The sequence below is a fragment of the Equus quagga genome, chromosome 5 (assembly GCF_021613505.1).
Source record: "Equus quagga isolate Etosha38 chromosome 5, UCLA_HA_Equagga_1.0, whole genome shotgun sequence".
Classification (NCBI taxonomy): Eukaryota; Metazoa; Chordata; class Mammalia; order Perissodactyla; family Equidae; genus Equus; species Equus quagga.
Genome location: NC_060271.1, coordinates 8524988 through 8549230, shown reverse-complemented (window position 1 = coordinate 8549230; position 24243 = coordinate 8524988). Strand labels below are relative to the sequence as shown.

General features: G+C 35.2%; 1 protein-coding gene across 3 annotated transcripts in view; it reads right to left on the bottom strand.

Annotated features, from left to right (window-relative positions):
• The window catches only part of FAF1 (Fas associated factor 1), a 473869-nt gene that overhangs the window by 199864 nt on the left and 249762 nt on the right, over positions 1-24243 (bottom strand). The window lies entirely within an intron of this gene.

The following is a 24243-nucleotide window of genomic DNA, read 5'->3' as shown; positions in this document are numbered from 1 at the left end:
TTCTTATCAGTCAAGAAATTTCAGGGACACCGCTCACCTAGGACACACTATAATTATAAATTTCTATAATCTATTTAATTTTTAAAATGACTCAAGATGTGCAACGATTTAAACAAAAGATATATTTCAAGTTTCTATATGGGAGAGAGAAGGATGGTAGTCTTTTTTTAGAGGGGGCAGGGGGAAATACCTGAAGTTTTCATTATTGTTCAAAGTAAGTTTCAAAGATATGAAAACTTACTAATCAAGCAGCACAGGTTATTTCTTTGAAGTCGCCCCAAATTAAAAACTATTTCAATAGAATATTTATTAACTGAGAGCCACCTATCAATACACTATTTAGGCCCCTCCTGCAAAGAAAATACAGTAAAGATACTTTTCATTTTAAATATTGTTAAAGATGAAAAACTGTTTTTCTCAATACGAAATTATACCTTTCACTTCAAAAGGAGAGAAGGTAATTTATCAGAATAAATGTTGGAAAGTTAAATGCTATGTTATCCAGTAATTAAGAAGTATCATATCTTTCTTCAGCTTTTTTCTAAATAGGTTAAAAAATTCTATTTCATTCTGTATTTATAAATAAAATAAATTATCAAATTGTAAGAATGGAGAGATCATTCATCTTAATTAACTCTTCAGTTAATTATGGGATTACCCTACTGTAACAAATGAAGCTAGTATTGAAATGTTGTACATAATATGTTCTATAACATGACTTCAATGTGGAAAACAAGCAGGATTCATTCATGTTTTAAAAATGCAGAAGCCTAAAGTATCGTGTTGTCCAATTACAGCATTTTGTATCATATTACTGTTTATTATACATAAACACATCTAAGTTACCCTTCCAGTGAAATAGAGATATACATTCACTGGGGAAAGAAAAAGAAACACAAAACATGGAACTCAATCTATTTTTATCTCTCATGTACACCTGTGGAAAAAGACTTAGTAAATGAGAACTGAGGAGCTTGGGGGCATGGCTTGATCCCCACTCAATTCAAACAAACAGCTTTTCTTCAGAGGTTCTTAGCAATGGCCAGTCTACCATGCAGCATTTTGTTTATGGTCAATGACATCAAGTTTGGAAATTTTCATTAGTCAACCAACCCAGCAATTTAACCAAATGCAACTGGACTAATTTCTGACCACTTCCACTAGCTAAGACTATTTTGCCATGCTTAAACATTAGTGCTTTTAAGGAGAAAGGTGTTCCATGAACCCAAAGCATTGTTAATAAAAGAAAGGGAAAGGACAGAAGAGGGGAGTATGAGGAGATTTTAGGCCGCAAGGCCAAAAAGATTTGTTTTTTTTTTTTTTTTTAAAGATTTTATTTTTCCTTTTTCTCCCCAAAGCCCCCCAGTACATAGTTGTATATTCTTCGCTGTGGGTCCTTCTAGTTGTGGCATGTGGGACGCTGCCTCAGCGTGGTTTGATGAGCAGTGCCATGTCCGCGCCCAGGATTCGAACCAACGAAACACTGGGCCGCCTGCAGCGGAGCGCGCGAACTTAACCACTCAGCCACGGGGCCAGCCCCAAGATTCGTTTCTTAAAGTAATTTTTCGATTATATCATCGAGATACACCAAGCTTTATCAGCTATTTTGGCAAAAAAAATCAGGACAAATATTTACTTCTGTTGGAAAGGTGGCAAGCACCCCAGCACTGAAGAATATACACAAATACTATGAGTTGATTATATAAAAAAATAACTTTGGACTGGGATTCCTTAAATTCCACCTTAATTCCAAAACACAACAATATGGTATTATGAAATAAACAGTATTTTTCTTCTTTCATTAACTCATCTGTAACGGCACTGAATTGAATAACATTCCTTTGCTATTCTAAGCCTGAAAAGCATGTTCTGGCTATAGTGTTATGTTGGTATAAAGCACAACGCCAGACTGATGTGCTGAACAAAAGTGATCAAAGTTAGAGTAATGTTAGCCATTGCACAAGTATTTGGCTTCATTGTTCTCCCTAGAATGACATCTGTTAAGCAACTTGTCATAGAATAAACTGGTTAATACAGACAGAATTTGGCTGAGAGGGTACAACGTAAAGCATATTAGGTTAATGTTTGATTGTTCCAATGAAAAAGCTAAATTCACAGAGTTTCTGAGATTAAGCCAAAAGAATCTGATGTTAGACCACAATCACTAAGCAAGAATTTAAGTGAAAACAAATTAGTTTTTAAAAAGTAATTCCATGTTTATCAACGCTGTAACCATAGGCAAGTTTCACCATTATGTGGAAGAAACACAAGTGATAAAATAGCAAAAGTACAAAATAAGCGATGGTTTTATTACTAATGGAGTTATAAAAATTCCATTACCTTTATTGATGGTTTTCTTCAATTAAAATTTTAAGTCACAATTCAGCAGGGAAGGAAAAAATCTGACATGTACACAAAGCAAAAATAAAAATGATTCTTTTAAAAAATTAGTATTCTAGGAAATCTGAATGACAAAACACAGCTATGTATAAAATGATGCAGATAAATTTCAGGTTATCATGAAACAAATGAAGAACACAGAGTTCTCTCAGAGAGGGAAGAAAGATGGAAGACAAGAGGAGGGAGCGGGAGGAAGGACTAAAGGGAAAGGGAGAAGGAGAGAGGAAGGGGTGGAAGGGCGGGGGTGGTGGCGGGGGTGGTGGCGGGGAGAAGAAAGAGATTGCTTCCAAAGACTTGAGAGCACTTGAGAGAGGCAGAAAGAACATACACAAGGCTGGGCTGCTGTAGCTGGCACGCCCAGCTGCCATTATTGGGCTACTTCTGATGGAGTTTTATCTTTAGAGATTTGTCTTAAATTTCGGTTAAGGACAAGTGGCACTTCACAGGGTAACACTTCCTAAGGGCCTTTTTGTCTTACACATTTTCTTTGATGAGCATTGGCTCAAGATCATGTTGAACCTTTATAATCTTTTCAATTCTTGTTATGGATTAAGCTCTAAATCTATGAGATTTCAGGCTGCTAAACTATGCAAATGTTTCAGTTAGTCCTGAAGAAATTTAATAAATGCTTTGATTACTAGCTGAACATTAAAATTGTTACAAACTGTACTGTATTTGGATCAAGTGTTCTAGATTGACAATAGATTTTCCAGTTTGTTTTCTAGATATTCTCAAAGGACAATTTCATTTCTTCCCCATTGCTTCAGATAAGACAATCTGTGACTAAGAAAAAAAATATAAGTCAGATTAACTTGAAATGGTACAGAATATGCCACTAGTTTGTTTCTTACTATTCTGCTTTTCGTTTTTAATAAACATCTATTTATAAACCACAATTAATGTAAAAAGCAAGCAGTGATCTCCACATGAAACTTCGTATTTCCTCATGGTGGAAATTTCAACAACAAACACAGCATTAGGGAAAAGATCATTTTATTATGACCTGCTCAATATAAAATTATGTAAGATATTCATCTCCCACAAAGTTTTCTTTTGAGTTCCATAAATTTTCAAACGGTTTTATTTTTTAGTTAAATTTTATCAGAATTTCTCAGGAAAAAATTCTTAGAAAGTTATTCTGCTAAAGGCTAAATTTTGAGGCTCAGAATTAGCTTCAAATAAGTTGTTTGTAGCTATTCAAGTAGAAAACTATAAAACTTGGATAACTTTGTCAGCTATAATAAAGTCATTCCTTGTGAGCTAAGTGTTGGTCAAACTATTGAAAAACATTTCAGAGAATTTTAAATATCATTCAGGGATTATCCTAAGTGAAGGTAGATTCTGAAAATAGAAAGGAAAGTCACAAAGTCTGAGGTACTGTGGCATAATGAGAAGCAGAGAACTAGATTTCCAGTCTTAATTCTGCCCAGCTGTTACTGTGGGCAAGTTGGCGGAACCTCTCTGAGAGTTTACTCAAGGTTAGAAGAGAATACAAGCTCACTTCTGATTTTCAAAGCTCTAAAATCCTATGATTTTATGAAAATATTGGAGTTAATGCTGTAAGCAAGTAATGAGGGAAAGTTTAAAACCATTAAGGCTAGAACATGGAAGAAAAATAGCAAAGAGTTAATAAATACAACACATCAAAAAGGAAAAGTGCTAAGAAGTTCAGGTAAGAAATCAAGATACAATAAGCATTTTAGGTGGTTCTTTTTCTTGGATGAAGAAAAATCTTAGCTTTTGCTTTTATTACACTAAAAAGTCTAGATTTAAAAAAAAAGGGCTATATAATATTTTCCCCTCATAAGACCTCGTTTAAAAATAAAGCTTGTCACACTGGTTTCCGAAATAACTATTCCATCAACCAAATGTTATCAGTGAGGCTATGGTTTTGACAGAATATGTCTAGCTAAGTGATACAGTTGTACAGTTCTATTAATTTATTTGAACATCTTTAAAATTTTGAAATCTGGCCCATGATTCTTCACATATCAAACATTTTAATATAGCAAAAAATAGAAACAAAATATTTAACTGCCATGGGTTTACAACAGCTATCTATTTGTTAGCACTCTCATTTCTAGATTTTCTGAATTAAGACTACTATGGCAAATTACAGCCCTTACAAAAAAGCACCCTGAAACTACAGACATTTGTCTCATTCTCTTATCAATCTTAGAAGAAAAAGGCCTTTGGTCATGTTATAGCCTGAGTGTATCCAAATTTTAAATATATCAAATTTTGACCTCCAAGTATTTCACATTATCAAATGATGCTCTGGTTAAGAGTTTGCTCAACAGTAACTGCACTGAACAAGTAAGTATTTGTGTGTGTGTGTTTAAATCAAAATAAGGCACAGAGACTAGGCTTAGCTCCAGTTTCCTAGCAATCATTGGTGCTCTGAAAGGCTTATAGTTAAGAAACCAATCACTTCTGATCCAGACTGGGTTGGAACACACACTTCCTATCTAAGGATTTTTCTTTTTCTTCTCCTTTTTTAACATTGTACACTTGCGGCAATTGCACATGGATTTGTTTTACTAAGATGCAAGTTAAAACTCTTCAAAAACTCCTTCCTGAACAAAAACACTTGAAACCGGATGGTGCAAGGGGAATGAGAAGGTGGCATCAGTAATCAAATGTTAATTAGCAAGCTTTTTTTTTCCCCTTTCCCTCAGGGCTGGCCTGTGTTGGAGAATTCAAATCAGAAATCAATGCTCCAAGTGTTTAACTATTACTTCTTCTCATTAACCATTTAAAAGACTCAGCAATTCTCTCCTCATAAAAACAGTAACTCAAGACACTTCTTTTTCTCAAATACCATCTTTCCAGAAAACAATGAAGATGTTGTTTGAAGAAAACTATAAAACTGAAGTTGCTTTCAATCAGGCTTTGAACTGACTGTATTCTGCTCTTTTAAAACATCTTTAGCCTGAGTTCTTCATTCCAACTACTGTAACTAAATTTTGCTTTGTATACCATACTTTAAAAACTTTTATAACTCTTACTTGTCTTTAAAGAAATTTGGCAATTGGCATCTTAAGAGAATACTGGGAATGACAGTAAAGCTAATCAGATATGGAAACAAGTTTGAATGCATATAGTTGGAAACGGATTTTAGGCATCCTGAAAAAATACCAAGGATAAGACGTAACACTTTTACTAGAAACACGGTTATATTCATAATCTCGTATCCTAAAACTCTGGTGTCAGTGAAAATGACATAAAAATTGCAAAGTTAGATCACATTTAAAGTGACTGAACTAATGATCATAAATTTATTAAAATGAATTCATATCTTTAGTTAAAGGTTAAGCCTGGACTTCGAAAGAGAATTCCTAAAGTGCTAAGAAAATGTTTACAGATGAGCAAGGCTGAGTATATTTCACAAAAAGAAAAGATGCTCAATTTTAAGAGCTTTCTGGGAAAAAAAAGGTTTAGAGAAATTGTGAAGTTGCAGAAGTCAGAATCACAAACAACAACAAAAAATGGAACAATTATTTTTCAATAATAGTGGTTCTCTAAGTGTGGTGCCTGGACAAGCAGTATTAGCTATCACCTGGAAACTGTTCGAAATGAAAATTCGGGCACTCACCCAGACTTAGTGTATTGGAACCTGTGGGGCCCAGCAATCTGTGTTTTCACAAGCCCTCTAGGTAATTCTTACTAAGCCAAAGTTTCCGAAGCACTGTTGTAAGATGTGTGAATTATAGGCTCTCCTCTGTAGCCATGCCTCTCTAGGTTATTGATTCTGAAGTTCTTCGAACTCTTGTGTAAGACGGCTACTCCTTTGTGAGAATGAACATGATTGATAATAATTTGTTAAGGAAGGAAATTCTAGAAATGCTATAATTTTGTTTGGATGATAAAGTGATCATTTTTAATCCAAGAAATCAATGAGAGATGACATTATCTCTTTTCTTTACTACAGATTTCACAGCATTGAAATTAATAATTGATAAGTAATAATCTTTATCATTGAAAATCTGTGTTAATCTTCAGTATTTCTGCCTTAAGCTTGAGTGTGATTGCTTTCTGTCTATAATGTATATTTGGACATTGCAATAAAACTGCAAATCCATAACAAATGATCTATTGGTCACACTAAATAAACTTGGAAACACTTGTACACATCAGCAGAATTGAAGAAACATCCCTCAACACCAGAGACCTATGTTTGAAGCAAATGAAAGACTAAACAGTGTTTTTGTTTATTTGTTTTTTCCTCTCTCATACACTAGCTAAAACAAGATCCAAAGGAAAAACAGTGAGAGGTTAATCTCATATCAGTCAGTCAAGACCTTGTCCTGGAGGGCAATATTTCCTCTTAACACTTTATGGAAACAGTGAGAGAGCAAAGTTTTTCCAGCTATTTAATGGCCTAGCAGATACCATAGAAGAAAATTTTTTTACTGCCTGCAATGAATAAAACATCAGTCACACAATAAATGCCCTTCAAATTTCCCCTTTTAAAATCAAGTAAATAAATCAATTTATAATTCCTGCTACAAAGGTAAACACCAATTAAGTTAAATAGAAATAATTGGGAAAATTATAAGAATATTTTAACGAGTTTTACTTTAACCTAAAACCATTTTATAAAGTTCAACTTTGTGTACTACTTCAAAAATTGGTCACATAAACCAAGAAATACATGTATACCAGAAATGTTTTGATTTTTAAGTCTGAATTTTAGTAGACAATTTGATATAATGCAAGAAACAGTGTATAAGTTAATCTTAAGGACATTATCATACATGTGCACTATATATTTAGCTACAAGGATATTCATTACACCCTTGTTTATCATCACACACACACAAAATTCACACAGTCTTAATATCCAGTAATAGGTTAAATAAATAAATGAAATATCATGCAGCAATTATAATGAGGATGTATAACCAGGGTTAGCAAAGGACAGCCCAGAGGCCAAATCCAGTCTCCTGTCTGTTTTGGCAAATAAAGCTGTATTGGAACACCACTACTTCCATATGTTTATATACTGTCTGTGGCTGCTTTTGCATTACCATGATGGCAGAGTTGATGCAACCCGGAGACTGTATGGCCTGCAAAGCCTAAAATATTTATAATCTACCTCTTTACAGAAAAAGTTTGCTGACCCCAGTGTAGAAGAATATTAAATAACATTAAAAGTTGTGCATTAAAGAAAAACTAGGTTACAAAATTATATACACTTACGCTTGTTATTGTTATATATATATACACACATGTATATGTACATATGTATGTATACTATATGTATGCACAGAAAAGAGATATACAACAAAGGTTAAAACTTGTATGCACAGAAAAGAGATATACAACAAAGGTTAAAACTTGTTGCCTCTGTATCATAGGATTATGACTCTTATTTTCTGTATATCTATCTTTTCTAAATTTGTATTACTTCTGTAATAAGAATTATTTTTTTAATTTTTGTTTTTATTCAAAGTAAAGACATGCACTTGGAGTCAGAACAACCTGGTTTTCACTTCAGCTGTGCCGCTAATTATCTGAGTGACCTAAGAAAAGGAAAGCGGAAGAAAAGCCAAAAGCAACTGAATATTTAAGTATCTTCCATAAACCATAAAAAGGTTTTATGTTTATATATCATCTTCACAACAACCTTTTACATATATTATTATCTTCATTTTACAAATGAGGAAACTGAGGCTCAAAGACAATAAATAATTTGCCTATTTTACTCCAGTCAGTAAATGCTGAGATTAGTATTTAATTTGCTTCTATGAGACTCTAAAGTCTAGATTCTTTCATGACTATGACATATCTTCTCTTAGCCTGAATTTCCTCTTCTGTAAAACAAAAGGTTACAATAAATTATCTTTAAAATTCTTTTCCACCTGACACTTTTATAATTGTAATGTGTAAGAATTCTCTGAGATTATTTACACTTACTCTGAATGGTGGGCATTAAGTGGTAACAAGTAAGAGTGACCAATTATGGGTGAAACCTCTGTCAGGAGAGCCTTTTCACACCTGTTGTGCTGCAAGAGGCAATAGAGAGCAGTTACAGGCTGTCAATTTTGTACTTCTAAGTGCTGTAGAGGAAGGACAACTGCCAGATCAAATAGCCACTTACTGTTTCAACAACTGAATGCTGCCTTCACAGTAAGAGGGCAGTTCCTGATGGCACACACAGCTGGGAAAGAAACAGCAAGATAAAAAATTTTCAAGGAAAACAGATCAAGGTAAAAGAAGACAATTAAAACAGTAAATAAACTTTATCATGTAACAGTTAGCAAGGGCTCTTCTCTTATAAACTTTTGCTCAATGCCTTCTGAGTCTCCATCCCATACTAACGTGAGAGTTTTGTCTGGAATAAAAGAATATGAAGACATTCACACTATGGGTCTGTTTCTTCCACTTTGTAAATATACAGTAAATCAATTATGCCCTGTCTTGTTATTCCAGTTTTTTCTCTCTCAACAGTTGGGTACTCCTGCCAACCCCTCTTCTATGCTTTTGATCAGGACAAGCGAAACTCTGATCGGATATTTGTTTTATTTGCAACCTCTGTATGTTCTAAAATAAAATTGCATCTATAAGGAAGAAGATGTGGGGCAATGCCATTAATCTACTCTGCTAATTTGTTTTTTATAGAATAGCATTTTCTTTAAAATTTCATACACACATGCACACACAGACAAATTAAATTGCTTGCCCCAATGTCATTCAGTTAGTTAATGTCTACGTCAGGATGATAATGCAGATTTTAAATATTCTTAATCCATTTCTTCTTTAAAAATGTTTTTCTTAAAGGAAAGACGATCGCTTCTATAGCAGGCTTCAAATGCTTTTTAAATGCTAACAATCTTGTTTTGGGCAAAGATCCATCTTTATCTTTTGATAAAGACTGTGTATCCTTTCCCACTCTGATAGCACCACACTGATGCTCAGACATGATGTTTACATTTGCTTTGCGGCTTTCTGTTGCTCATCCAAGCCTTTGCCTTTCTCTGAGATGCTGAAAAAAAGTGGTGGGAACCATCAGCAATGGAACCTCAGTATATAATCAGGTCTCTTATAATTTTATCTTTTCTTGTTAACAAAAAAATGCAAAAAACAAAGACAACAAAAGGACTTAGTGTTGGAGTCTGCCATGAATACTAAAGTGGCCTGGGGGTGTGGCTCATCAAGTGAAAATAAACCATTCAAGTCACCCACATCAAGGAGAAAGTTTGGGAACAACTAGGCTAGTGTTTGCATTTGGGGCCCTGGAGTCAGGAGAGTTACATTTCCCTTTACTCTGCTTAACCCAGGCACCAGAGACAACCTATTTAACCTCTCCTTTGGAAATATTAAGTAATCTCTTCCAAAGAACAGCCCTGAGAGATATTTAAAAGTGTGTTGATCAGGTTTTCTGATTCTAACTTGCTACTTTCCAAGATCAGCTTTCAGCATAACTCTCTCTGAGAGATATGTGGGTGGGAGGGCAGGAAGGATATCTTAAGGAAAGTAGCTGCCTTGGCCAAGAGCAGCTCTTACAATAAGAGGACAGGCACCAAAATTACATACCTAGTTAATTTTAGGTGAATGAGGTAGAGTCGGAAACCGGTTCCAAATGACAATTTAATTAAAGGTTATCAAACTGAACTGACACTATGAACGAAAGTCTAATACTGCACACCCAACCCTAACTAAAGGACTGATGCTGCCAGCGCTCAGAAGCACCTTACAACTGGCTATTAATTAAGGCATTTAAAATCCCACTCCACGGATTTCACTGTTAGGGCTGGCTCTGAAATGTAAATATAGCTATTTTATAAAGAAAATAACAGGAATACCTTAGCATCCCCACTTAGTGTATTACTAAGATCAGAAAAAAATTTTTTAATCACATGATTCATCAAATAAGCAGGCATTCTAAATAAACTGCCTGAAGTCTCCTGTTAAAAAAAATTACTCCTATTTATTCATTAACAAAGCTATTCCTTAGCTCATCCCTGCCATAACCTACTCTATTCAAAACCATATGGGAAAGGACATTAAAAAACCGCCACAAACCATGGACTTCTGGTATTAGTGCTACACACTGCATACCCCTATTCATTATTCCACCTCCCTTGTTTAATCTATCATTAAGATTCAGTGACCCTACACTAAATTTAAAGCAGATCCTTCCTTCCTCCCATGCCTAAATTCACATACTTTTCTAGTTGGGGATGCCCTCAAGTATTAACAACTCTACGGGGTTTCTCTAATCTCAGCTCTGAACTATGTCATGCTATAGAACCAAGAAATTGCTGTTTTACATCTCTAACCATGGAGGCTTCCATAAAAAAGGACCATATAATTTACTTAATAAGATAAAGGGGGAAAAATCACCATTTAATAAGTATTTTTTCATTGTATATAGTAAAAGAGGCACATGGAGACACTGTCATATGCTGTGTTGTCTTAAAAGTGAATAATACCTAGAAGCGTTACTACTTCAACTGTATTCATCACAGAATTTAGAGTTTTAAATAATGGTGAAAATGTCAGGTATCGACTATCTTAATAAATGGAAAAGCAAATGAAAAAGAGAACATGTTGATTTAAATATACAGTTGATAAAACAACCATTTTGGGGAAAAGAGATTTCAAGAGGTTAGCAAGGTAGTATTTCTAGGACATATTAAACTTCATTTTCAAATTACAAATAAAAAATCTAATGTACAATGTGGCAAAATAAAGGGTAAGGAATTATGTATATGATGGTCCATCACTGCTAACAGAACTTTTTGTAATGACAGAAATGTTCTATATCTGTACTGTCCAAAAGGGTGGCCACTAGGCCCACGAGGCTACTGAGCACTTAAAATGTAGCTAGTGTGACTAAGGAACATAAGTTTAAACTTTACTTAATCTTAATTAAATTTAAATTGCCACAGGTGGTTAGCAGCTACCCTACTGGACAGTGTGGTAAGATTACTTAAGAAAGTAGAGAACACAGTGCAACATGTAATCATACCATTGATAATAAAACTATCTACTTACGTGCTTCATCTCTTTCTTATTTCTTTATAGTCCTTGGGACATAGACACAGAAATATTGTGCTAAATTAATTTCTCACTTATACTTTTATTGTTTGTAATGGTTATTTTAAGGTAGCCTGGTTAGTAGCAATAGGAACTATATGCTTTAGCACGCCGAAATTGAAGGAATAGTGATAGAATACATGTACATGGTACATTACTTGAAAGGAAACAGAGCAATAATGGGCTACTTTATGATCATTAAATATCCACGATACTCAAACATTCTTCAGTTAAAAATGTAAATTTGACTTACAGAGCTGCCACATTATGTGGGTCTAATTATTTGTCAATTCATTCATTCATTCACAAAATGGTTACCTGGGAACAATTACAATGATTTAGGTGTTACTATAATAACTATAATAACTGTATACCTAGCTGTTTCCTATTTAAGAGAGTGATGATTTAAAATTAATTCATTCTTTTTGGGTCAAGATCCCTAAAGCATTCATATGAGCAGAGCTGGAGAGAGATGGGTATAATGGAGCTATAATAACCACTATCAGTTTAAAACTCAGTCCCTTATTGATTTAGTAAGTTCTTATTGAGCATCTATACTTATCTATCACTTGTAATCTTTGCTCATTACAATACAGCAAAGAAAGTGATGGGTAGACAAGATGCAGACCTCTATATTCTCTTAAGGAACTAAATTTTGTTGGTAAGAAAATATGTGACTAGTTATCTACAATACAAATACACTTGTTATAGGATTCCTTTTTTAAAGGGAGGTAAAACGACTGAATAAATGAATGAAAAAAAAAGGCAGATGGGACCAGAGAAGAGTTAAGAATTAAATATAAAACACTTCTGCCTCCTTACAAATAACAGATCATCTTTTTATTACTGCTAAAAATTAGGGTGACATTAAAAAATGTTTTTGGGGGCCAGCCTGGTGGCACAGTGGTTAAGTTCGCACATTCCACTTTGGCAGCCTGGGGTTCACCAGTTGGGATCCCGGGTGCAGACCGATGCACGGCTTGTCAAACCATGCTGTGGTAGGCATCCCACATATAAAATAGAGGAAGATGGGCATGGATGTTAGCTCAGGGCCAATCTTCCTCAGCAAAAAGAGGAAGACTGGAGGCAGATGTTAGCTCAGAGCTAATCTTTCTCACCAAAAAAAAAACTTTTAAAGAAAATACATAATGTACTGCTAACAAAGTGCTAGGAGAATTTCTCACTGGACTTAAAAGCAACAGACAAACTTGTTCTAAGTTTAACAAGCACATTCACTGAGTGCTAATAATTCATGAGCATTCATTCAGTTGTCAGTCAGTCAACAAATAACTATGGAGTGCCTACTATGAGGAAGGTACTATACTGTAGTAGTCACTAAGAGACAGTCTCTGCCTTCACAAAGCTCATATTCACTCTATAGCATGTGCATGGTGCAGGGTTGGGGGGATAGGGACAGAAAAGAAATAAGTGAATATATAAACAAGAGAATTTCAGAATGAGGTAAGTTCTATGAAAGGTGACATTAGACTCCTACCAGTCATTCTCTACTTTAGACGGGTTGAATCCTGAATGAGAAGGTACAAATCCCAGAGTGTTCCAGGCAGAGAAAACATGAAATGCGAGGGTTCTGTCAGGTGATTTACATACATGTATATATTCTCTAATTCTTACTATCAAGTTCAATGCAGCTTTTACTCTTTCTTTACAGAAAAAGCAACTGGGGGTCCAAACTCTCCAAGCAAGCAGCAAAAGCACGATTCAAAAGGAAATCTATGGTACTCTGAGGCACTTTCTCTTTTTTACTGTATCATGATACTTCCTTAAAAACTAAAACTAGAAAAGTTTCTTCTTTTTCAGTAGATCACTATCCCTCCCCCTTACATTCCTTGCCAAAGAAATGTTACCCACACTGTTCACTTACTTGACTAACTCTTCCTTCACAGTCTTGGGACATGCATTAATTCAACTAGACAAAATAATCATAAACCCCAAATTACTGTCAGGTACAAATTAATAGAGTTTATTATACTAATAGCTAACTCAAAGGGATATTTCAGAGATTTTGATCAAAGATACCCTGTCTTCAAATGCAGTTGAGTGTTGTTATGTTTTCGCTCAAGTGAACAGATATTGTCATGCATTCCAAAATAAATGGCAAGTGCATTTGATCATATTTTATTTTTTGTCATGTTTCACTGCATTGTGCCAGTTAAACAAATTTGAGGGTGTCTTTTCTTGAAAATTGTGGCAGCAGCCTGGCGATCATCCAACGAAAGCCAGGTATTTGACAGCATCATTCTTTGACACCCCAACATTACCACTCCTCCTTCATGCTGTATATTGAAAGAGATGACGGGAATAGCTGTTGCTAACACACAGCTAGACTCCTATCACCGTGTACATTTTAAAGTAAGTCCAATAAACCTTCTTCTATATTTGTACATGTTTATGGTTCTTTCATTCATCCATTCAACAAACATTTGTTGAGCACTTCCTAAGTTGCAGACTCTCTGATAGCCACTACAGCAGCTTTCTCAAAGGCAGGTGTCTAGAGCAGCCAGATAGGTAACATAAATGAGTCAAATGGGGTGGGCAAATGGCATTCAGCTTTAGTTTTGAGGAAGCAATATTGGGGTGTTGGGGACTAGGGCAAATCGGAGAGCATGCCCCAGCCAAGGAGGCAGCTTCTACTCCAGAACAGCTGGTTGCTGCTATGGAAAATCTGTGGTTTGGTGTTGCCAGAATTTTCTGATTTTTCTAGAGAAGCCAGAAGCAAGGAATCCTCTTTTGTTTGCTTTTTTAAATGCAAAGCCTCCCAGTGGGTAGTAGTGTGATACGGCAGGAAAAACCCACAGATATTTGAAGTTAGAAAGAATAGTGTTCAAGTCTAGCTCTACCACAGAATAAGGCCATTTCTGTACCCACAGGATTGACATGAGCATAAAATGTCGTACATATGCAGAGGGTGTAGATCAAGTGCTCTGGCCCTCAATAAAAGGTAGTTGCAGCTGTTATAATGGTCTCTTCGCTGTGCCCTCCTAATGTTTTATTGATATCTTTATCATAATGATTATCACATGTACCATGAATAGTTGTCTTATCTTATCATTAAAACTATCTTTGCCTCATGAAGTTTTATTAAAAATGCTGAGGGGGGCCGGCCCGGTGGCGTGGTGGTTAAGTTCACATGCCAGGCTTCTGTGGGCTGGGGTTCACAGGTTCCAATCTTGGGTGCAGACCTAGCACCACTCATCAAGCCATGCTGTGGTGGCATCCCACATAAAGTAGAGGAAGATGGCACAGAGGTCAGCACAGCAACAATCTTCCTCAAGCAAAAAGAAGAAGATTGGCAAGAGATGTTACCTCAGGGCCAATTTCTTCACACACACACACAAAGCTGAGATCTTCATGGGTTAAAGAATTACATGTACTCAATTTGCAATAAAATTTGTTACTTTAATTTCTTTAGCATACATTCAAATAGCACTTACTATGACCAGGCACTATTCTAAGCACTTTACACGTCTTAACTATTTTCAAAACTTTTCTTTTTTTAAAGTATTTTATTGAGGTATGATTAAAATACAAAAAGCTGTACATATTTAATTGATGAGTTGTGGACAAGTATACAGCTGTGAAACCATCACCATAATCTATGCCATAAATCTATCCATCACCTCCAAGTTTCCTCCTGCCCTCTTTATTTATTATCATTACTATTATTTTGTGATAAGAATACTTAACACAAGGTCTACCCTCTTAACAAATTTTTACATACACATTGTCGTTAACTGTAGACATTATGCTTCATAGTAGATCTCTAGGACTTATTTATCTTGTGTAAGTAAAACTCTGTACCCTTTCACTAATACCTTCTCATTTCCTCCTTCCCAAACATCTGGCAACCACCATTCTACTTTCTGCTTCTAGGAATTTGACTATTTTACATTCCTCATATAAGTGGTATCATGTAGTATTTATTCTTCTGTGTCTATTTCTCCTAGCATAATGTCTTCCAGGTCCATCCGTGTTCTTACAAATGGCAGGATTCCCTTCTTTTTTAAGGCTGAATAATGTTCCATTGTATGTATAAATCATATTTTCTTTATCCATTCCTCCGTAGATGAAGCATCTGAGGCACAGAGAGGATATATAACTTAACCAAGGTCACACAATAATAAGGGATGGAAGCAGTATTCTGATCCAGGCGGTTTGGCTCATGAGTCCATACTTTTGACCACTATGCTATTCAGCCTCTCTACATTTTATTCCAATTGTGATATACATAAAAAAGTGCAATAAATTACACACTACAACATATACTTGGTCTATACTACAATTAACACTGTGAATTAAGTGTTTCAGTCTTGTTATAGTTCAACCATTACTATCTGCAATTAACTAATCACTTTCTAACTGAATGAATAAAAAAGTACTTGGGGGGCTGGCCCTGTGGTGTAGTGGTTAAGTTCGCATGCTCCGCTTCAGTGGGTTTGGATCTTGGGCACAGACCTACACACTGCTCATTAAGCCATGCTGTGGTGGCGTCCCACATACAAAATAGAGGAAAATTGGTTACAGATGTTAGCTCAGGGCCAATCTTCCTCCCCAAAATCAATCAATAAATAAAAATAAATAAGTAAAGTAACTTGGTTTGGGAAATCATAATATAATTAAATAATATAATTAAATAATAATAATTGGTTAATAAACCAATACACAAAGAAAACTGTTTAAGTTCACTACTAATTATGGAAATGCAAATTAAAACAAAATGCCATTCACATCTTTCAATTGGGAAACAAAACTACTGACATAATCCATTGTAGGTAAGAATACAATGTAACATGCATGCATGCTGGTGAAGAAGCAGGTAAAGTTCTTTTGAGGGGGGAAATTTGGCCATGTGTACCAAAATATAATGAATGTAACCTTCAACTCAGCCATTCCATTTCTAAGTGGCTCTTTTAGAGAAACCACACAACTCACAAAGACAGACTGTCATGTCGTTATTTTTTAGACTTCTGAGTTACTGAGTCATTTACAATGAAAGTATTATTCATGTACTTTCTGACTAATTAAAAAAAATAGCACCATGATGGAAAAATTGTTAGAATTTTCAATGTCAACTTGAATGTATAGGATCATTTCTTCATTTTATTTCACATTACTAAGTTTAGAAAAGTATGAATTGTGAAGCAAATCTAGGCCACATATGTAGACTACAAAAGGAAAATAATTATTTTGTATTTTTTGGATAATTAAAGACTATTTGATATAGTCATCACCCATTCAAAATTAACAATTGACATCAGGCCCTTCCCCTGCTCCATGCAGCTTTAACCAACTCCCTCCCCGCCAACCCCCCCTTTAAGATATCCCAAAATGCAAAATCTAAAAACTGCATCAGAAATTTCCCCAATCTCTCCTAAGTGCAAATAGCATTAGCCTCCTAGGCAAGTATATAGCGATTGAGTAACCAGGCAAGTGTACGCTATTGAAACTACAACGTCATTTTTATTTAACTCACGGGTCAGGCGATGTCAAGCATATATCTAAGGGTAAGTTCATTAGTGTTTGACCAGGGTACTATAGGGAATTCTTTTTTCCTCTAGACTACACATTTCACAAAACTCACCATTTTTATGAGTAAAACATAAGGAAGAAGGCAAGAACTGGATAATCTAATAAAGTACAACTAATTGCTTTTTTAAAAATAAATTTTCCTATGCCAGATTCTTTATCTATCAAATATAAATATGGCAACAAAATTACCAAGGGAAAGGAAGCCAGTTCCAATTTTTAAAGGGTATAGTTATTAGGCTTTGAATATCAACTTCACTCATTCAACTAACTATTAAATGCCATGTTCTTTATACATTAACACACTCCTCAGTATCCCTATTAAATAGATGGCATTATTTCCACTTTACAGATGAGAAAATGATACCTACTTCTCCACACAGACATTTAACAGACAATGAAAAGGTAACCTGGACAAAACAAAACTATCCTCACACCTGGTCCTCCCAATTTCAATAAATGGCGCCACCAAGTCTCTCAGTTACTCAAGTCACAATATAGGAATCATCTTTCATTTTCCCCTGAATCTCACCATCCATTCCTTTTAATTCATAACCAAAACAGGACCACCATCATCCCTCAGCTGGACTATTTACAGGAATTACCTCACCGGTGTAGGTGTTTTCACTTTTGCCTTCTGCAGTCCATTTTAGACACAGCAGCAAAAATAGGATCATAAAAAACATTTCATTTCTCAATTTAAAGAATATAAAAGCATCCCATTGGACTTAGAATGATTTGGCTCCCACCAATTCTCCAAATTAATAACTTATTATTATTATCCTCTCACCCACCAAGTTATTTAAAGATGAACATGTGACCCAAGCTGAGCCAGTTAAATCAGCAGCAAGAACTCTGCTGTAACTACGAGAGAGACAAATTTTACTAAAGTTACTAAACTGGCAGAATAAACTCAGTGCTTTATGTAGTAGCCATGGGGAAGATATTGTGAGTATATCACCAATATATTCCCACTTGGGAAGACATTGACTGAGATGAAAGATGCTTTAGAAGACAGCAGAAGCATGAGATGGACATAGTAGTTTTTGCTAGTTTGTGCTAGACATATATCACTTGCATTTATCATTCAGACACTAAAAATTTACTATGTGTCAAGCACTACGCTAGGAAGACCCTGACCGGACTTGAAGATGAAAGAAATCTTTTTTCTAGTTATATCAGAAAAATGATGTTTTCTTAAAATGTGTTATTTTCATGACTCCGTGCTTTTTCCTCTTGTCCACTTGGAAAATTCTTACTCATTTTTCTTTTTTTTTTTTTTAAGACTTTATTTTTCCTTTTTCTCCCCAAAGACCCCGGGTACATAGTTGTGTATTTTTAGTTGTAGGTCCTTCTAGTTGTGGCTCTTCCTCATTTTTAAATGTCCACTTCAAATGTTGCCTCCTGAGAAGGCCTTCTTCAACCCTGTAGGTAATGCTAACTCCAGGCCCTACAACCTTCCAACAGACTTCTATTACAGCACTTACAAAATATCTTAATACGCATGGGTTTATTTCCTTAGACAGAAAGTCCAAATGCAAATTATCCTTGTGCTGTAAGCTGCCAGCATGGTGCTTAGCACATGGCAGGAGTACCATGAATACCTGTTGAATGCAGAAGTCTATATTTCTTTTACAAAGGCAGATCTTCATACAAACGTCCCAAATTTAAGATATTACATTATATTAGGCATCAAAAGAAAGTCATAAACAAAGAAGCAAGAGGAAAAAGGTGATTTTACTTCTATGCAAGATTAGAGAAAGCTTTATGGAGGTGGCATCTTTGAGTATGGACCTTAAAAACTTTCTAGATATGGTCATGGAATGCAAAAGTAGTCAGAGCAGAACAGCATGAACAAGTAAAGGCAGAAGTTGCAGGGGTGTGTGTCTGAAGAATGCAGAGCAGCCCTGAGTGGCTGGAGCTTCTGCTGAACAAGGAAGACTAAAGATGAGGTTGTTTGTTTCCAGCTCATAATAACACTCAGACATAAAAAAAAAAAGGAATTATTATTACTCTGTAGATATCTAGGGGATAGAATCAAGCATCAAATGGGTGTTGAATTAGATCTTAACTTGCTACAGAACATTGTACTAGATACAGAAGTATAGAAAAATAGGTAAGACCCACCCACTCTCTTCCTGATGCCTTCAACAAAAAGGGAGCACTGCACACAATGATAAACGATTGTGACACAATCCAGGCAATAATACACCTTAAAATAATATTTAAAACATGTACTTAAGTGCTTATTATATTTTAGGCATTGTGGTTATGAGCTTTAAATGCACTAATAAAGTTAATCTTCAAAACAAACCGCTGAGATATGTCATCTTCTCAGAGATGGGGAAACTGAAACATGAAGAGGCTAAATAAGTTCCCAAGGTCAGAGTTAGTAAGTGGTAGATCAGTGCTGTATCAGTGCTGTATCAGTGCTGTGTCAGTACAGGAGAGGAATACAGTGAGTTTGACTGGAAAAGTTTCTTAGAGGCAGTAAAATTTTATTGTAGCTGTTGAACTAGGTGCTTAGGTTATGCCAGGGAATGAGACATAGTTTTGCTTCCATGAAGTCTATAGTCTAATAGAAAAGACAAGTAAGCAAAAACATAATTACAACTGGTCATCAGTCCTAAGAAAGAAATAAACTGTGTTTAATGATGGAAACTAACAAGGGAGTGGACACCTAATTACACTTGGGGGATGGTGGCAGAGAAGGTCTTTCTAAGATGACATTTCAGCTGAGACCTAAATAATGAGCCAATCATGCAAAGGATGTTCCAGATAGAGGGATAAGAGGCAGGCAAGAGCCTTCTGCATTTAAATAAAGGAACCAATGTGATAATTCTTAGCAAATAATTTCTCAGTAAATTCTATTTTATTTCTACCAATACTACTTAGTATTGCTGAAAACACATTTTTACTGATTAATAAAATCACAACTATGCAGTTAAAATGTAAAGATATAGTAAATATAAAAATATTGGTAATTGCATGTACTTCCACATGAATTTGTATGTCACAGATATTCTAAACGTAGGTACTAAAAACTAAATAGTTTCTGTACATGCATTTAAGTAGAGTCCGAACCACACATCTTGGCAGTTAATAACATCTAATAACACCACCACACAGACTGACAATATATTCCATTTCTGATGAATGACCTAAATAGGAATAAGTTCTAGAGCCTGGAACTTACACTTTTGCTTTAAAATAAGTAATATTTTGCCTTGAGATAAAATCTGGCTAAAAAAGGAAAATCATTTTCACTGTGATTTATCCAGTACACACAATAGGTATTCAAGAAATCACTTTTGTTTCACATTGAATTAATTATGATACAGAATTAGGGGATCTTAAAAGACTAAAGTAATGTTTTCCAAGTTCAAGAAATGTTAAGCTCTGATAGTCTGTAACATGCTGATAACAGGAGTATCTAATTAATGTTCTGTAAAACTAGAGTTCAAGTGTTGTTGACAATTAGCTTTGTCACTAAATATTAATGATAATATTTTTGCTTTGTTTTCTTCTTTCTGCTACTTAGGTAAGAGGCATTTTATAGAAAGGATACCTTCAAACAGAAGTTAAAATGCTTTATCTCATTAAGGAAATACTTTGAAAATCCAAGACAGATTCTAGGAACTTTAGAGCCAAAAGTTATCTATGGGATCATCTGGTCACAACAACTACTCACTGCAGTAGTCTCTAACAAAAATCTCTCAGAAGGGGTCAGAATTTTGAGAGAATTTCTAACCCTCTCCAAGATGCTCAGATCAGCTTAAAGTAGTCCTGAGTCTCCCATTCTTATAGTTAGAACTCTTAAGCACAGAATTTAAGCAAATCAATTATATACAGAGTCTACAGAAAGTCACTTTGTATGGTAACCTAAACAGCTGCTTCTACAAATACAAACTGACCATACACTATAGATTACAGATACTCTAATTATTTTTATAAAATGCCTGACATAAGAAAATTCTTTCTTGGTTGCATGTTTCTTTTCTACCAAAATCTGTGATGATTTTGACTTTGTCAGAAAAACAAAGTGCAGTTAATTTTTTCTGTTTTATTGTAAATTTTAAATGCTTATTAGTCTCTCGAAATGATTCAATAGTATTCTTGTATACACACACTTGAAAACAAATACTAGCACATTATAAATTTTTAACCTCAACAGGAATCTTCCATTTTTCTGAATAGCTTCTCTCTGTTAACTTTTCCAGAGAAGAGGCAAGGTTTTATTAAAATGTCATCACTCCATTATTATTATTGTTGAATCAAATATCTTCAGTATCTGTGGTACATTATCCACACAGCACAGAATTTCAATGTGCAACTGAGTGGCTGATGCTGAAAGATGTACCTCTAGCGACAGAGTGCACTTGCACCTAATTAGAACTGTTTGAAATTTTTCGCACTTTCAAAAAACCAACAAATATGCATGTTTCTAATGTCACTTTCTGTCTGTCTCAATTTTACCAACAAAATATTTAACCTGTTGTATAAAGTGAGAGCAGAACTTCAGACATAAAAAATTATGTTGGTAAGTAATTAGCCTACTTACCTCCTTGGTTACAAGAGTGAATCTGATACATATTTAATACACACTGGTACATCTCAGTCTTTTTAATAAATACTGGTACATCTCAGTCATTTTGAAAGGAATTTAAAGTACTAAAAGTTACATAAATATGCTGTATAGAATGTAAAACTGAGAGCTTCAGACTGTAGAGTTGCTATTCCTATTCTTTTAATAGTGGTGAGATCTGAACATAGTGTTTACCTTCTTCAAAATTTAAAAGAAATTAAAAATGGTTTCAAGTTTAGATGGCAATAGATGGCACATAGAATGTTTAGAAAAGACAGAATTATTTTTTTTAAACATATGCATCATGACTATGGAGGACATTTTAGAAAAACTAAAAAATCCAAACAACTCAACGTTATCTTTAATTTTATATAAACATTACTTTTGATAAAATTGACAGGAACATTAAGAGAAAGAACAATACAAGTTGTTTCAATTCAGTAATTTTTAAAGCAATATTTTAAGGTCCCAAGACATTATATTTTCATTTGTCAGTATTTATATCATCTATGACTAGAAAGAAGTAATCAGTTAGTTACCTCTTAGAATGTGAAAGGAAATCTTTCAGCTAATTTGAGATGGTTCACACTATTGGCTTCCAACGTGGAAACTGAAAGGTGAGTCAGTCAGTTAAGCAATAGATGCCAAAAACTTAGTAGGCAGCAAAGTCATAGCAGGAGTAGCTTAACAAGGTGATAATGGACAGAAATGCCATCCGTACTGTGCTATTGAAACATGTACGTTTAAAAGCTTTAACATCCAATAGCCACTTTTTTTGGTTCAAACTCTGAAGCAGAAAGAAAACTGCAGCCCATAACAATGGGCCATTTCAGAACTTGGTTTCAAAAAATACACTAGATTCTGAAATTTAGTCTCTGCCAGCAGGAGTCAGAGAGAAGAGGAATAAGACAGCTGATATATTCAATCACTTATTTATTCATTAATTCAGCAAAGACTGTTCCTATCACAGGCCAGGCACTAAGGCAGAAATCAATGAGAAGGAGTTCAGAGTCTTCTGGGGGTTAGAGACACACAACCAGTGGTGTGCTGGTAAATCGGCTCTCCCAAAACAAAAAGCATGATTTGAAGAGTCTGCCGATTTCCAAGGTGTAAATACCCTCACTGTGGCTGCTTTGAAGTTACCAACAGTTTATCAGGTTCACAAAATTTCTGAATATCTAACAATCACCTTTCTTGTACTGACAGGAGTTAGCTCCAGCACTATACAACTAACGACTTCAATCAAATTTTTGCAAGTTAACACCAATAAGCACTATAATAGATGTACATGTAAGCGCTGAAGTCAGAATGGTTTAATGGAACTCAATTTCAACAAATACTTTTTTTTCCCCCGAGGAAGATTAGCCCTAAGCTAACTACTGCCAATCCTCCTCTTTGTGCTGAGGAAGACTGGCCCTGAGCTAACATCCTTGCCCGCCTTCCTCTACTTTATATGTGGGACGCCTACCACAGCATGGCTTTTGCCAAGTGGTGCCATGTCCGCACCCAGGATCCGAACCAGCAAACCCCAGGCCACCGAGAAGTGGAACATGCAAACTTAACTGCTGCACCACTGGGCCGGCCCCCAGCAAATCTTCTACTATTCTTAAAGCATTCTGTTGGGTTCTGTAGAGAATATAAAGATCAGTAAGACATAGTCCCTCTGTCCTGAAAGAGCACATAGGCTGAATGAAGGGCTAAGACAATTACACAAATGAGTGTACGAGAGTATGAGGCACAATGCTACTTTGAGGCATGTGAGGGCAAAATCAAGAGGTAAGGAGAGGTTATATTTATAACAGGACAGAGGAATATAGAGGATATCCTGAAAGATATATCAGCTGAGTATGGTCTTCCTGAAATATAGAGGGGTCTTTGAGCAGTGTGAAGAGAAGTGGTCAAAGAGAAGGCAAAGAGTTAAATGAACCTTTTAAGAAATAGTGAGGCATGTTCAGAGACAAGTAAGTAACACCATATAGTAAATCCTGAGGTACATGGAAAGAAGTAAGAATGACTCATGGATTGCCTAGACAGTATTATGCTATGTGAAATGTCAGACAGAGAAAGACAAATGCCGTATGATTTCACTTACATGTGAAATCTAAAAACAAAACAAACAAACCAGAAACAGACTCAGATACAGGGAACAAACTGGCAGTTACCAGAGCAAGGAGGGGTTGCGGGGGCAGGCAAAATAGGTGAAGGGAATCAAGAGGTACAAACTACAAACGACAAAATTAATAAATCACAGGGATGTAATGTACAGCATAAGGAATACAGTCAATAATATTGTAATAATTTTGTATGGCAGGAGATGGTAACTAGACTTGTAATGTATACAAATATCGAATCACTATGATATACTCCTCAAACTAACAGGATATTATATGTCAATTATACTTCATTAAAAAATGTATTTTAGAGTTAATAAAGTTACATTCACCTATATGGTCTCACTTTCATCCTCACAATTAAATTATACCTGCCAGGGAAGTAGTATACCACTATACTAATTTTACACATGAGGAAAGAGTCTATATAGTCAGACGGAAGGAGGGTGAGGTAGGTTACTGCTCAGTATAGACCATGTTAATGGATTAAAGATTTAGGAAATGTAATCACTGAAGCCACTACAAATCATACAAAGAGAAAAAGCAATGACTTTATTG